Source organism: Pelodiscus sinensis, unplaced genomic scaffold (genome assembly GCF_049634645.1).
Source record: "Pelodiscus sinensis isolate JC-2024 unplaced genomic scaffold, ASM4963464v1 ctg37, whole genome shotgun sequence".
Lineage (NCBI taxonomy): Eukaryota > Metazoa > Chordata > Testudines > Trionychidae > Pelodiscus > Pelodiscus sinensis.
Window position 1 is genome coordinate 676,418 of NW_027465869.1, and position 14,671 is coordinate 691,088.

General features: G+C 53.2%; 2 protein-coding genes and 6 non-coding genes across 8 annotated transcripts in view; 2 read left to right on the plus strand and 6 right to left on the minus strand.

The window, feature by feature from the left end:
* Nucleotides 1-14,671, minus strand: part of LOC102457165 (uncharacterized) — a 242,837-nt gene that overhangs the window by 128,805 nt on the left and 99,361 nt on the right. The gene's annotated exons all lie outside the window — the stretch shown is intronic.
* Nucleotides 1-14,671, plus strand: part of LOC142824070 (uncharacterized) — a 408,405-nt gene that overhangs the window by 114,958 nt on the left and 278,776 nt on the right. The gene's annotated exons all lie outside the window — the stretch shown is intronic.
* On the plus strand, nt 1,391-1,464 carry TRNAT-UGU (transfer RNA threonine (anticodon UGU)). The gene has a single exon. It is a non-coding gene; the product is annotated as a tRNA-Thr (tRNA).
* TRNAS-AGA (transfer RNA serine (anticodon AGA)) lies at nt 2,160-2,241 on the minus strand. Its single transcript has one exon. It is a non-coding gene; the product is annotated as a tRNA-Ser (tRNA).
* TRNAE-CUC (transfer RNA glutamic acid (anticodon CUC)) lies at nt 6,294-6,365 on the minus strand. The gene has a single exon. It is a non-coding gene; the product is annotated as a tRNA-Glu (tRNA).
* On the minus strand, nt 8,957-9,028 carry TRNAQ-UUG (transfer RNA glutamine (anticodon UUG)). The gene has a single exon. It is a non-coding gene; the product is annotated as a tRNA-Gln (tRNA).
* Nucleotides 9,652-9,741, minus strand: TRNAY-GUA (transfer RNA tyrosine (anticodon GUA)). The gene is given in 2 exon segments: nt 9,652-9,687; nt 9,705-9,741. It is a non-coding gene; the product is annotated as a tRNA-Tyr (tRNA).
* Nucleotides 13,145-13,227, minus strand: TRNAS-GCU (transfer RNA serine (anticodon GCU)). The gene has a single exon. It is a non-coding gene; the product is annotated as a tRNA-Ser (tRNA).

Below are 14,671 nucleotides of genomic sequence, written 5' to 3' on the forward strand. Positions count from 1 at the left end.
AGCATTGTGGCCGGGGGGCTCTGACCCACAGGGGGGCTGGCCCCAGAGCCCAGGGCCTGGGAGTCTGGTCAGCAAGTGAGACTCGCCCGTCAGTCCAAGCTGCTTTCTCCCCGGCTGCCGTTCCTGCCTGTCCCGTGCCAGCGCCGCACGCAGGCCAGTGGGGCAGGACGGGGGGTGTCAGTGGGGCCCTGCTCTCAGTCCGTCCCTCACAGGCCCTGTGGGCTGCTCGAGGGCTGAGCCCGTCGCCCAGGCCTGGCGCGGGGATGGAACATGGGGCACGTTTCCCCCTGTGAGCGTGTGCGGGGGCAGGAGGGAGCCACACGGGCCCGGCTGGAGGTTTTGTGCTGGGGCTGGAGGCTTGAGCCCGAGCTGTCGGCCTCAGCGGGACTTGCTCCTCCCCCCTCTCCTGCCTGGCTGCCTCCTTTGGCCAGCAGCGCTCAGGGGGCAGGGCAGCCAAGAGAGCCAGGACCAAGGCACAAGCCCCTCAGAGGGGACAGGCCTGAGGCCTCTGGCTTCTGCCAAGGGGCTTTCTGTGGTGCCCCAAGGGGCTTTCTGTGGTGCCGGGCGGGGGAGGGAGGCCAGGCCCAGGCAGGAGAAGGGGCAGCACGACACTGTGTTTCTGCCTGGTTTCACTCAAGGGTCCTTCTGCAGGTGAAGCGCCCATTAGAGCCCCCTGTGTTGCTGGGTTCTCCTGCCCCAACACTCACCCAAGGGCCACCTGGGCAAAGCAGCCTGCCCCAGCCCCTTCCAAAGCTCAGCTGGCAGAGCAGAGGCCTGTGGCTGGGGATCAGCAAAGGCCCCTTAGGTTGCTTTTTTTTAAAAAAAAAAATAATAATAATGGAGACTGCCTATCTCCTAGAACTGGAAGGGACCTTGAGAGGTCATCAAGTCCAGTCCCCTGACTTCTCAGCAGGACCAAGTACCATCCCTGATGAATTTTTGACCCAAATGGCCTCTGCAAGGATTGAACTCACAACCCTGGGTTTAACAAGCCAATGCTCAAAACACTGAGCTATCCCTCCCCAAACATCTCTGTAGTCAGCATGGGGCTTGAACCCAGGACCTTGGTATTATTAGCACCAGGCTCTAACCAACTGAGCTAGTGGGGCTGCTGATTCAACTCCACCTGAAAGGAGAGATTCTTCTCCCTCCCCCTGGCTGCAGGCCCGGCCTTAGGACCAGGCGGCTGCCTTGTGTCTGTCCCTTTGGGGCCTGGGGCTACAATTGCTAAAAAGGTTTTGGGTTCCAGCTGCCAATCTAACGTCTTAGGCTGCGCAGACCTCAAGACACGGCAGGAGCTAGAGGGGAACGGTAAACGGCTGCACTTTGGAATGGGAACATGTTCTCTGGAACCATAAAGTAGAACAGTTTGAGGGCCACTTTCAAGGAGGGCACCATGGCTTAGTTGGTTAAAGCAGCTGCCTTGTAAGCAGAAGATCCTGGGTTCAACTCCCAGTGGTGCCTTCTGGTGAGGCCAATGTGTCTCTTCTTTCCACCATATCCCAACACATATCTGGAGTTGGTTTTACTGTTTGCTGGTGTCCTAACAGTGGAAGTAGGATGGCAGCAAAGAGCTGGTGCAGGTGCCCTCTGGGTTTGATTTAGCGAGTCTTATCTAGACTTGCTAAATCAAACTCTGGGAGATGGATTGCAGCAGAAATCTCCACCTGAGTGAAGACATGGCCTAATGGTGCAATTAGTTAGATGCTGACCACAGACAGTCTGAGCCATTCTAGTGCTCTGGGCATGTGGCACTGCCCCCCCAGCTCATGGTGCATGTGCAGCTCCACCCTGGGTGCACAGTGCATATACAGCCCCTCCCCCTCCCTGCATGGAGCTTGTGGTGGCAGGATGCTCTTGTGCTGCCCAGCCTGGCCCTGCCACCACCACTGGCGTGCAACCCAGGGTCCCCTGGGGCAGGCCATGCAGAGCCCCACAGCTGCATGGGGAAGGGCACTGCTGACAGGTGCTGGGGAGGTTAATGCAGCCCCAGGGAACTGCTGCAGCCTGCCAGGAGCCAGGCAGGCAGTGCCTGATGGCAGCTGCCCCACTAGCTCAACCCTTAACCCAGTCCTGATGCCAACAGTAACAGCCCCACTGCTGGTAACTCACAGAGGCCCTTGTTGCCCAAGGTAGAGGTGTGGGCAAAACACAGTCCTCGCTGTGAGCAGGATTTGAACCTGCGCAGGGAAACCCTATTGGATTTCTAGTCCAACGCCTTAACCACTCGGCCATCACAGCTTTGGGCAAAATGGATCCAGGGAAACTGGTAAATAATCCCAGTGCACAGCCCTAATGTCACCTGCCACAGAGTTCACACAGCAAACCATTGCAACAGCTGTGCAGAGGAGTCCCGGCCGTTCTGCTCTTAGGCTGCCTTGGAAGTGAGTTCTGCTTCAAGGTCTTCCCTCCTCCTTCTTGGTCTTCCTTTCCCTTTTCCTTCCTCTTCTCTTCTCCCCTTTTCCTTCTTCTTGCTGGTGTCCTTCTTGGACCCCAGTTTATAAAGAGAAATTCAAGTACCGCTTAGTTCTACCTTAACCAATTATTTTAGTATAATTTCGCTATCCAGTCGGCTAAGATGGAGCGCTTCCAGCCTCTTGGAGAGCCATGTCACAGGCACAAGCCCCCAGAGACCCCTCTGGCCCTTCCGGGGATACATCGCAGGAGCAAGCAAGTGGCAGCAAGTGCTGGGCACTCTCATGGTAGGGGCCAGAGATAAAGCTGTGGTCCAAGGAGGAGTCTCTGCAGGCCCTGCAGTCCAGGCGGAGGAATGCAAATATTTATGGCTGAATGGTTGACGGCCTTGCAAAGAAAGGCCACCTCCCCCCACCCCAGACCAAGTCAGAGCCAAAGTCAAGGAATAGCGGCAGGGGTATGTGAGGACCTGTGAGCGCAGTTCCCGCACTGGAGAAGCATCGCAGCACTGTGCAGACTATGAGGAACTGGACTAAGTCCTGGGGGTTGGGGAACCCTGTCTCCAGGGACAGTTGTGGAGTCTGGGATGGAGACACCTGGGCAGCAGCGGCCGCAGCTTCAGGATGACCACCCAGATGACCAGCAGCTCCAGGATGAGGAGAAGGAGGATTCCAGGAACGTCGTGACCCTCACCCTGGAACCGGTCCCCCAGATGCAGGAGGCCTCCCAAATGTCCTCGGGCACCGGGGAGGGAACATCAGGCGAGTGCTGTGAGGTTGCAACACACACAGGGCAGGCGGGAGCACAGGGGGTGATGCGCTATCATGACGTGTCATGCTGATTGTAGGTGGGGGGACACCACACATGTCTGACCCCATAGAGGGCCGTCCTCCCCCCGCCATGTGTGCAAGGCACCACCTGCTCCTGCAGACACTGCTGCCAGCGGCTAATTTCCTAACACTGGATGCAAAGAAGCAAGTGTAACGGGGGTGTAGCTCAGTGGTAAAGTGTTTGACTATAGGCAAAAGGGTCCCTGTTTCAACTCCAAGTGCCCCCTGAGAGGTTGATCAACTTCTTTGAAACCTTTGCATCTCCAGTTGCATCTCACTCTGCATTTCTGATGTGCAGAGATTACTACAAACCCCTGGGCTGTGTCTAAGCTGGGTCACTTATTCCAGAAAAGCAGCCGCTTTTCCAGAATAACTTGCCAGCTGTCTACATTGGCTGCTTGCTTTTCCAGAAAAGCAATAACGGTCTACTGTAAAATTGTCAGTGTTTTTCCAGAAAAACTATGCTGCTCCTGTTCGGGCAAAAGTCGTTTTCCGGAAAAACTGTTCCGGAAAAGGGCCAGTGTAGACAGCTCAGTAGTCTTTTCCACAAAAAAGCCACGTTCACAAAAATGACGTGTCTACATTGGCCACGGACGCTGTTCCGGAAAAAGTGCTTTTCTGGAAACGCATCCTGCCAATGTAGACGCGCTTTTTCCGGAAATACTTATAACGTAAAACGGTTCCATTTTAAGCATTTCTGGAAAAGGGTGCCAGTGTAGACGTAGCCCTAATGTGTTTCTGTGTCAATGCGCATAAACCAGGCAAACCCATCTCAACTGAAACAAGTTAAAATCTGCTGTGTCTGGTTTCTATTCCCATCAGTTCAGCAAGGGTGTGATTTGAAGGTCCTTGGTCTGCCTGGGCTGTGCTGTGCAGAAGAACAAGAATCACACCCAGTGGGGGAGGAATGGCCACTATCTTTCAATCTTCCGGAGTTTGATTTAGCAAGTCCAACTAAGACTCACTAAATCAAATTCAGAGGGCACCCCACCAGTTTCCAGTACTTCTGCTCTTTGCTCCCTTTGGGTCCCTGAAGTAGGGACACAGCCAGGCTCAACTGACGGAGGCCAACTCTCGCTACTTAGGGTATGTTTACACTTGCACCCTCTTTCCAAAAAGGGATGCAAATGTAAAGACTGAAAACTATAAATGAAGCCACCAGGGACACATATAATGGGCCTGCAAAAAAATGAAACAGCTGAGCACTTTGCAGAGAACAGGCCATCGCCCTGCTGGGAGAGGCGCCATCATGCACAGACTCTGTGCAGGGCCAGACTGCTGGGAGGAGGCTCTGACCATGGACTTTCCTCCCCTCTCTGTTACCTCCTGCACCTGGGGCTGAAAGGGACGTGGGCTGCAGGCTGGTCCTGCCCAGCTGCCTTCCCCAGTGGGAGCAGAAAATGCTCATGGAAGGGCTCACACATTGTCACCAATGCACTCGCCTGAGGGACTGAATTCTTGCTGCCCCTGGGTGCACCCAAATGCCCCTTCTGGGGGGGGGGGCAGGTTCCCCAGCTCACACCCCTCCTGTCACACAGAGCTTGCAAATGGGGTTGATTTTCCTGCATCTCCTCTTGCTTGCTGCTGCGCTAAAAGAAATCTTGAAACCAGCCCTGTCTCCTGTCACTGGAGAGATGGCCCTGTGCTGGGATATGAGACAGTATCCCAGTGATGCTCCTCGCAGCCCAGGAGAAGAAGGGGGCTCTGGGTGGAAGGAACCCAAGTAAAACAGGTCCCAGTGGGATGAACTGGGCACCAGCTTGGCCCAGTTGAGTGAGGGGAGGTTGGTCCCATGGTATCAAGGGCAGAGCTCAGGACTCTGCTGCTGCTGGCAGGGAAGAAGCTGGGAGGCAAGGTGCTGGCAGCAAGAGATTCCAACTTCTCTTTGCCCTGGGTCTGCCGGCCGCCAGCCACCTTGACCAACCCTCAAACCAGCTGGACTAGCCAGCCCACGTCACAGCGAGTCGCTAGTGGCCCTGTCAGAGAAGAGCCATTGGCAGCTGCAGAGACGTCCCTGCAGCTGCCTGAGGCGCCTTTCTTGAAAGGGCCACTGGTGAGCTGTACTTTTGTTGGCCGGCTAGCTCAGTTGGTTAGAGTGTGGTGCTAATAGTGCCAAGGTCAGGGGTTCATGCTGGCCACAAGGGTGTTTGGTTTGGTGACTTCCCTTCCTTTAGCTGCCTGCTATGGACAGGGAAGCAGAAACAAGCAAAAGGCTGAGAGCTTTGCAGGAAGCAGGGCAGAGATCTGGTAGGGGGAGGCTCCAGCCTGCACAGCCCCAGTGGCTAAAAGGGCCTGGGCCTGGCTTCCTATCCCCAAAAGCAGGGGAACTGATGCCCAAATTCCTGCTGTAGCAGTGGCTACCTCAAGGCACCAGCTGGGGGGCAGGCTCTGGAGCCCAAGCCACACGGGGAGACTCAATATGACCAGGAGGCCTGGAGCGTGTGAGCCCTGCACAGAGGCTGCTGCTGGGGGCCTTCTTCAGTGGCCCAGAAGCTCAAGTTCCCCTGAACCAGCTTCTCCCCCTGGAGCCACCCCCCAGCGCTGCTGAGGCCCCTGACATGAGGCAGTGGGACCACCAGAGGAAGGTGCCAGCCTTAGCCCTTCCTCCCAGCCTCCTCCCCCTCCCAGGGTCTTTCCCCAGCCCCTCCCCAGTTCTACATTCCCCACATAAAAACCAGAGAGTTTGTTCTTTCAACAGGGAAAAGTCCTGTTTGTGTTACCAGCAGGGGGAGGGGGAGAGGGAGAGGGAAGGGGATGTGCTGGGGTATGTTGAGGTTGGGAGGGAGGCACAGAGGGCAAAAAATGAGGAGTAATGTTAGTTAGTTGGAACCAAGGGGCTGGGTTTGAACTACTGCAGAAAAAAGGACTCTGCCCCTGGAGCTGCCCTGTCCTCTCCAGAGCCCTTAGGCTGGCACTGGGGAGGCTTGAATCCAGGCAGTGCCCAGCCAAGGGGGAGGGGTTAGGGTTAGCCCCATGCTAGGTCTCAGCTGCTGTAACATGTGGCAAGAAGATTGACTAGGGACATGTTTTGGGACAGTTGCAGCTGGTTTCCCTGACTGGGAATTGAACCCAGGCCATAGCAGTGAGAAGGCTGGGTCCTAACCACTAGACCATCAGGGACACATAAAACAAGTCTCTTTGCTCACCTACACTAGCCTTTCGCAGGCCATTTTCTGTCCACTTCAGGATGGGGGGGGTCCATTCTCTCTTGCTCAGAGGGGACAAGAACAGCCAAATAGAACATCAAAGCAGCCAGACTGGGCCATGCCAGTTGTCCAACTATCCAAGGATCCTGTCTCACAACAGCAGCCAATTTCATTGTCCGGAGGGAATCCTCAGCACAGACAGTTATTACGTGCTCCCTCCATTCCCAGCTTCTAGAATACACCAGCTAGGGACACCTGCCCTGTCCATCCTGTTAAATGCCATTGATTGACCTTTCCTGCATTAAATTATCCAGTTCTTTTTTTGGACCTTCTTGTAGATTTCATCTTCACAACATCCTCTGGCAAGGAGTTCCACTGGGTGCAAAAATGCTTCCTTTTTAACTCGGTTACTTACCAGTTTCATTCTGTCACCCTGGTTCTTAAGTAGGTGAAAAAATAATTTCTGATTTGCTTTCTTCACCCCTGTCATCATCACATAAACCCCTGTCCCGTCGCACCTTGCTTGTCCCTTTCCCAAGCTGAGAAGAAGAAGTTCCATGAGCTCCTGGGAGCTGCTTTCCAGAGAAGAGGCATTTCCAGCAGAGAAGATGGCCAAGCCCAATCCCCCTACACAAAGCCCCAGGAAATACCAGTGGAGGTTGGGAAAGCTCCCTCTCGGGCAGCGCTACGGAATGGATCCGGCTGGCCATCGGGCTGACTAACCCATCAACAGACGAGTCCCCGTGAGACTTCTCAGCCCAAGTGCAGAGACTGTGCGGTCTCCCACTCCCAGCCCAGTGGCAGAGGGGCAGCGCCCTGAGGAGGCAGGTCCTGAGGCAGAGGAGACCGTTGAAGGGAACAGAGACAAGGGAGACGTGAGGTGAGAAGAAGGGGAACAAGTCGCCTCTTCTCAAGGGAGATGTGGTGGGAAACTGCCAGTTCCAGTGCAAGCCGAGCTCCAAGGGCTGGTTCCTGCCCCGGTGGCTCCTTGCAGGGCCTGGCTTGAGACACACCAAGAAGTGCCGTGTGTGGCCAGGAGAGAGGGTGTTTACAATCCAGACAATCAATGTTTGCTGCACTTCTCCCTCCCCTCAGCGATGCTAAAGCTCAAGGCCAACTCCCCAGGCCAAGCAGCTGGTGGAGATGTGCATGTCAGAGCCTCTGCCCACTGAGCTGTAGCCTTCTGTGCCCAGGGAGCCAGACACTGCCAGGGCTGGAGGGAAATGGGGATTGGCTGCACTTTGGGAGGCAAAGGTGTTGTCTGGGACCATAGAGTAGAACAGTTTCACCAAGCTCCCTGAGGAAGGCACCATGGCTAAGCTGGATAAAGCCCCTGTCTACTAAGCAAGAGATCCTGGGATCAACTCCCAGTGGTACCTTGTGGTGAGCTTTGTTTACTTTTTCTTATGTCTTTCTGGCCTCTGACACTCCAGCACGGGGGCACTTGAGCCCTTCAGCCAGATTCAGACCAGACCGGTCGGAGTGTCTCGTGCTCATCGAGGGGGATTCTGCACTTGCTGCTTTGGGAGCCAGGGTCACATTGCAGAGCTCCCCCGGGGCCGTCCCACGGTGCCACCAGCCCAGCACCAGCTGCTCTCTCTGCCCTCAGCAATGTGGCTGCGTTTTATCCTTCCCCTTCAGTGACAACTGCCCATTCCCCGCCAGCCCCAGCCCCTGTATCACCCATTCCTTTCCCCAGGAGCAGCGTGAGCACCAGTGCAGTGCCCTGCTGAGGCTGCGGCTGTGGGAGACAAGCCCCTGGCTTTGGGAGGGAGACATGACGTCAAGGTGTTAAGTTTCACCCATGTGTAGTGTGGGGTGACCCACACTTGGGGGGCAGCTGGAGGTGCCTCCTGAGAGCTGATTTTCAGCCCTTCCTGTGTTTCTGGTTCCTTCCAACAGCTCGACTCTGTTATCTAAAAGTTGAGGAATGTGTATTGGGAAGAGGGAATTTCTGTCTTCTCAGTGTCACTAGTGTGGCATAATGAACAAAGCATTGGTTTTGGAATTGTGGGTTCAAGTCCTGTCTGAGGTGATAGTTATGACATTTCCTAGTAAGTGCAATTCTCTTTGGCTTCCTTTTTGCCATATTATCTGTTAGATGTTTGAACACTGGAGAAGTGTCCCCTGGAACTGCCATTCCAGGGTTATGAGTTTAATTCTTGAAGGAGCCATTTAGAGACGTCTGAGGCAAATCTGTCAGGGATGGCTCTTGGCCCTGCCATGAGCATGGGGAGTGGACTAGATGACCTCTCAAAGTTCTCTCCAGCTCTGTGAAATGGTTTATCTCCTAATAAAGAGCATCTGTGGACACTCTCTTGTGCAAGAAAGTTCTAATGGCTGTTTTAGGCACAAGAAATCCCTCTTGCCTGTGCACACTGCTTCTTGTGCAAGAAGCCCTCTTTTCCAATGGTTTACTGCACATTTTCTTGCGCAAGAATGCACATGCAGGGTAAACACTCCGCTAGTTTTTGCACAAGAATGGCCATCCTTGCGCAAAAGGCCTGCAGCACAGACATAGCTGTGCAGTGTGAGAAAACCTCACAATAACAAGCTCAAACCAGCAGGTCCCACTGAGACTTGAACTCAGATTGCAGGATTCAAAGTCCTGAGTGCTGCCCCTTACACCATGGGACCTACCCAGTAACCTGTGCATGGGCATTGGGGACACTCAGTTTTCTGGCTGGCCTCTGCACTCCTGGCTTTCCTCCTGCTGCTTCATCCCTCTGGCTACGACTACATGGCCCATTTATTTTGGAATAACCTGTCCTTGAATAGTGATTCCAAAATAGTTTATTTTGAACTAGCACATCTACACTGCAGGGAAACCTCAGAACAGTCCGAGGCAGGCTCCCCAGTGTAGACGACCTGTCTTAGTATGTCCACAAGAAGGGGCTAGTTCAAACTAGCAGCAGTGGCGCATCTACACAGGCCTTATTGTGAAATAGCTAATTTGGAATAGGCGTTAGTCTTTGTAGAATGAGGTTTGCAGAAGTCGGAATAAGCCGTCTGATACTTCAGAATTATTTCAAAATAACGGAATTGCTGTGTAGACTCTTGCAGTGTTATTGTGGAATAACGGCCATTGTTCCAAAAGAACTTTTGTGTGTGGACAGAACCTGCACAGCCCAAGAAACGTGATTGGCAGCTCCTCCCCACCATTGTTTTGTCAATTGCAGTGCAGGGTTCTGAAGACATGGACCCAAGGTAACCACCTTGGTTGTCTTCTGCTAAGGCCAGGCTGGAGGGAAAAGAATGGCTCCTTTGAGCCGGAGTTGAACCAGCAACCTAAGGATCACTTGCCAAGCACACGCTACAGACCTCTGCTCTGCCAGCTGAGCTATCAAAGGGTGCCTGAGTAGTTCTTCTTTGTCCAGGTTGTCCTTTCTGCAAGTCTCAGAGCAAGAGCTCCCCCAAGTATATGGCATTGCTGATGAGGGGCAGAGGAGCACAGGGGCTGTCACAGGTACTTCACACGCAGACAGACCCCCTGAGTGAAACCTGAGCTAGATCCATCCATGTCACAGCAAAAGGAAGAAAGTTGGGTTCTTCTCATGTGTCTTCTTTGTTCCAGAGTCTCTAGGGGTGCGGAAGGGTCAGGTCTACAAAAAACAAACCAATTGAATGAACCTTGGTCTAGAAACACCCCTGAGGGTTTCCTTCTATCTTTGGCCTGGAAAGGTCATCTGTAACAATGTGGTTTTTCTGTAACCCTATTGGAAGGCCTGTAGCTATTCAGGAGGTCTAAACTAAAGCCTTCTTCTGCAGCCAGACTCAAGAGCAGCAGCAATTAGCTGTAAAGCCTGGAGTCACATACTCACATTCCAGCTAAATGACACTGAAATAGTGTCACACTAGGCTGTGAGAAGGGGATCCTGTCCTAATGGCACCCACTGTTACCAGATAAGAAACAGACCTCAAGATGGGTAGAGAAAACTTAGTTAAACACTGATTTGTCTGGCAAGAAACTGCTTATCAATAGTTGTGGTTGTGCAATGGGCGTTCTATGATTCTTGTCCTCCCTTTCCTATTGTTTGTCTGTGTGGTCGCTGTCTGGTTTGGATCTGTTTCTGTCTGCTGTATCATTAATTTTGCTAGGTGTAAATCAACTAAGGTGGTGGAGTATGATTGGTTAGGTAAATCACAATAGTATCTTATGACTGGTTAGCAAAATTATACTAAAATAATTGGTTAAGATATTGCTAAGCAGGACTCAATTTTCACTATATAAACTGGGGTCCAAGAAGGAGACCAGCAAGAAGAACTTGCCTGTGAAAGAGCCTTTGACCAGAGCTTCCAGGACACCTCTGCACAACCCTGAGTAAGGCAACAAGGGACCCAAGCCCTGAGACCCCCAGCTCAGAGTAGAACATGCCTGGCCCATCAGAGAGGACACTTCAAGAACCTGTGTTTCTATAGGGCTGTGAACTAAGGAGCTGCTGTATGTTAAACAAACACAGTGATCGCTACACCACAGAGGCTTTTCTTTCCTCAATTTAAACTTGGGGAAATATTCTGTTACTAACTCTTTAGCCAACTCAGATTGCTGCGGGGGAAGGAATTCTCTCTTGTTAATTCTGTGCCCTCAGGAAGGGACCAAACCCCCCTCCCCCATCCCAGGGACTCCAACCCAAACCCTGAGACCCAAACCCTGCCCTGGGGGAGCTCTGCAATGTGACCCTGGCTCCCAAGGCAGCAAGTGCAGAATCCCCCTCGGTGAGCGCAAGAGGCTCCGACCAGCCTGGTCTGAATCCAGCTGAAAGGCTGGACGGCCCCGCTGCTGGAGTGTCAGAGCCCCTGTCAACCGGCCTGTGTTTGTCCCGTCTCTTTCAAGGAAGGGCAGGGCAGGGCCCACACACCCACCAGGAGTCTCAGGCACGTCTCTCGCACCCAGCTGACCATGGAGCAGGTCTCCGTGGCCCGTGTGTGGTACCCAGGGGCTCTCTCCTGTGAGCCCCCCCGAGGGGAGTCTCACACAGAAGTCTTGGGATCACAAGCTTCCTGACACTCTTTTACTGTTCTGTAAAAGCTGCTCTGGAAATCAGAGAGCAGCTAAAGTGAATCCGGTGGGATTTGAACCCACAACCTCCAAATGACTAATCTAGCTCACACTAATGGCTACAGCTTAGAAGTCCAAGACCCTGACTATTGCACCACAGCTCACAGCAACCCTCATTTCTTCACTCTGCTTTGCAGCAGGGCAATTGCTGGGCTAGAATAAAGGGAAAAGCTGAACCAGAGGAACACACGCTCCCCCTCCCACACTCAGACCCCCCATACCTAGCCCCCTGCCCAGAGCCTCAGCTGTGGCTTAAACCTGGTTCCAGAGAGAAGAGGCCAATGCAAACAGCCCCCTGGCAGCGAGGGAGTCAGCACGTCGGTGGGTGGGGCAGGGAGCTGGGGGCAGATCTTGTCTCTAACTCGCTAGGCGACCTTGGCCTGTTCAGTGAATCTCTCCCTGTCTCCATGGCCCTGTCTGTACAGCAGGGACAGCAACACTCACAGCCCCACAGGAGGGGGCTGGTTTAATGCTTCACCCCATGGCCCAGCAATGAGCCCCCAACTCCCCCTGTGCTCTGGGAGCCAGGTTTGCTGTGTGAATTCTGTGGGGCAGGTGACGTCAGGCCTGGGAACTGGGGTTAGTTACCAGTTTCCCCGGCCCTCTGGCACTGCTCAGATCAGAGCTGAGGCAGCTGAGTGGTTCAGGTTTTCGAGTAGAAGCCAATGGACTAAGCAGGTCCACAAAATCCACTAGTTCTGCAGCCCTAGAAAAGTAAATGTGAACTTCAGTCCTGCCTGTCCCTTCCCCTCATGCCATGGGGCTGGAACACCAGAGGAGGGAGGTGTCTGAGTTGGGGGCCACATCACAGAGGGCTGGGGGCCTTAGGAGGAGTTTTTTTGTGTCTCACTTTTGTGGTTCCCGATTTTTCTGTGGGTCAGTGGCCCCTGACCCAGAAAAGGTTCCCCGCCCCTGCCATAAATAAAGCAACATTGAAACCGTGTGTGCTGGCCACAATGTTTTCCTTTATTTCAAATGAAGTTTGATCAACTAACATGAGACAGTTCAAATGCTTAATCTGTTTATTTAAATTAAACTGTTCTCCCCAGCTGCAGCCCTAGCAACATGGCTGGGGTGTGATTATGTCATTAGTGGCGAGTGTCCATTAGTAACCAAGAGTCCATGGAAAGGTTTGGGGAGGGCAGGGGCTCAGCAAAGGGGTGGGGTCTTGGGGAAGGGACGGGATAGATCCTGGCTTGCCCTGACATTTAAAAGGTGACCTTGGGGGCATGTGGCCCCCTGAGCAGCCTCTGATGTTCCCTGCGTGAGCCCCAGAACCAGCCCTGAGTGACGGGGGCAGAGGGGGAGCAGCTCACACATGCCAAGGGGCTGGCCAGGGGCAGGACATGAGCCCTGGGAGGTAGCAGTGACATCACAAGGGCCTTGTGCAGCACCTCAGCTCATTGGTTAGGAATCAGTGACCTCACAGAGGGACCATGGCAACAGCCAGGTGGGACAGGCTGCAGGGATGGGGCATCTCAGAGACCCCCATGGCCTGGCTGCCTGGAATCTCCTTTGGGAGGTTTCCCCTTGAGGGCAGAAGGGATTGAGGGTCCCAGCTGGGAGTGTCTCTGTGGAGATTTCCCCTTTCCCCAGGCTGCAGTGGGAGGGGCTGGGGCAGGCAGGGATACAGGAGGGGCTGGCACTGAACTGAAGAGAGATCTGGGAGAAGCAAGAGGAAGGGCTGCAAACACTCGATGAAGATGGGATTTGAACCCATGTGTGCACAGCACAATAGATTAGCAGTCCATCGCCTTAACCACTCTGCCACCTCATGTGAGCTGCTAGGATTTGTTACCAATTACCCAAAGCCAGCATTGCCAGGAACCTTTGTGCCAGTCAGTGACTGGCCAGGGACACCCAGGGCAGGAAGGTTTTGGCTTTTCACAATGTTCCCTGGGCTGTTGTAAAAAGCTCAGTGCTAGTAACAAACCCAAATACCCCTTGGCTACATCTACCCTGCAGGCTATTACACAAGAACTATTTTGTGTAGGAGTTCTTGTGCAAAACGTCTTGCGCAAGAGCACATCCACATTGCCATGTGCTTTTGCACAAGAATGTCCGTGGCAGTGTGCACGCTCTCTTGTGCAAGGAAGCTCTGATGGCCATTTTAACCATAGGGGTTTTTTGCACAAAAAACCCCTGTTGCCCATTCATACTACCTTCTTGTGCAAGAGCTCTTGCACAAGAGATTATTCCTCATGGGGAGAGGAATAACTTTTGCACAAGAAGCCCTCTTTTCCTACGTTTTTCCGTAAATTTACTTGCACAAGAACGTGCATTCAGTGTAGATGCTCCTCAAGTTTTTGTGCAAGAACGGCCATTCTTGAGCAAGAAGCCTGCAGAGTAGATGTAGCCCCTGGGTGCCCAGAGAGGGGCTGTCTAGTCAAAGTCTGGCTTGGCGCAATCTCTGCAATGGGAAGATGTCCACGGAGCAGGCAGATGGCAGCGGCACACGGCTCTGGTGCTCCCAGCATCCAGAGGAGCGTTTCCGATATGAGTGTTTACTGACAGTGTCCGTCTCTGGTCTGATTTCACAGTGTGGTGAGACACTGGTACCCACAGCAGCATAGATGGGGTGGCTGGAGGGAGTGGCTGGCGGGCGGCCGGTAGGAACAGAGGCAAGTGGGCAACAGAACGGGTGAACCTCATTTGCATATCTAATGAGCCACCATTGTTGTGGAAGAGGCTCTTGTGCCAGGGTACGTCTAGACTACATGCCTCTGTCATCAGAGGCATGTAGGTTAGGCTACCCGACATAGGAAAATGAAGCGGCGATTTAAATAATACTTGCGCAAGAGGGCCAGTGTAGACAGGGAAGGAATTTTTTGCGTAAGAAAGCCCCAATTCGCAAAATGGTGATCGGGGATTTCTTGCGCAAAATCGCGTCTAGACTGGCCACAGGTGCCTTTGCGCAAAATCTAGACGCTCTTTTGCGGAAATACTTTTAAAGGAAAAACTTTTCCGTTAAAAGCATTTCCGCAAAATCATGCCAGTCTAGACGCAGCCACCGTGTTTAAAGGCAGAGCTGACTAGAATCAATTGAGAGTCCTTGTCTTGTCTCAGTGATTGCTTGAGCAAAAATCATTGATAAAATCTTGTGTAGACTGACCTTGGACTCTACATGCAGGCAATATGTGTTAAAGGGCAGTGCAAAGGAGGCAGTGGCGGTGAGGTACCATATTACCTAGTGAAATCATTGGTGCTGAAATCACTAAGGG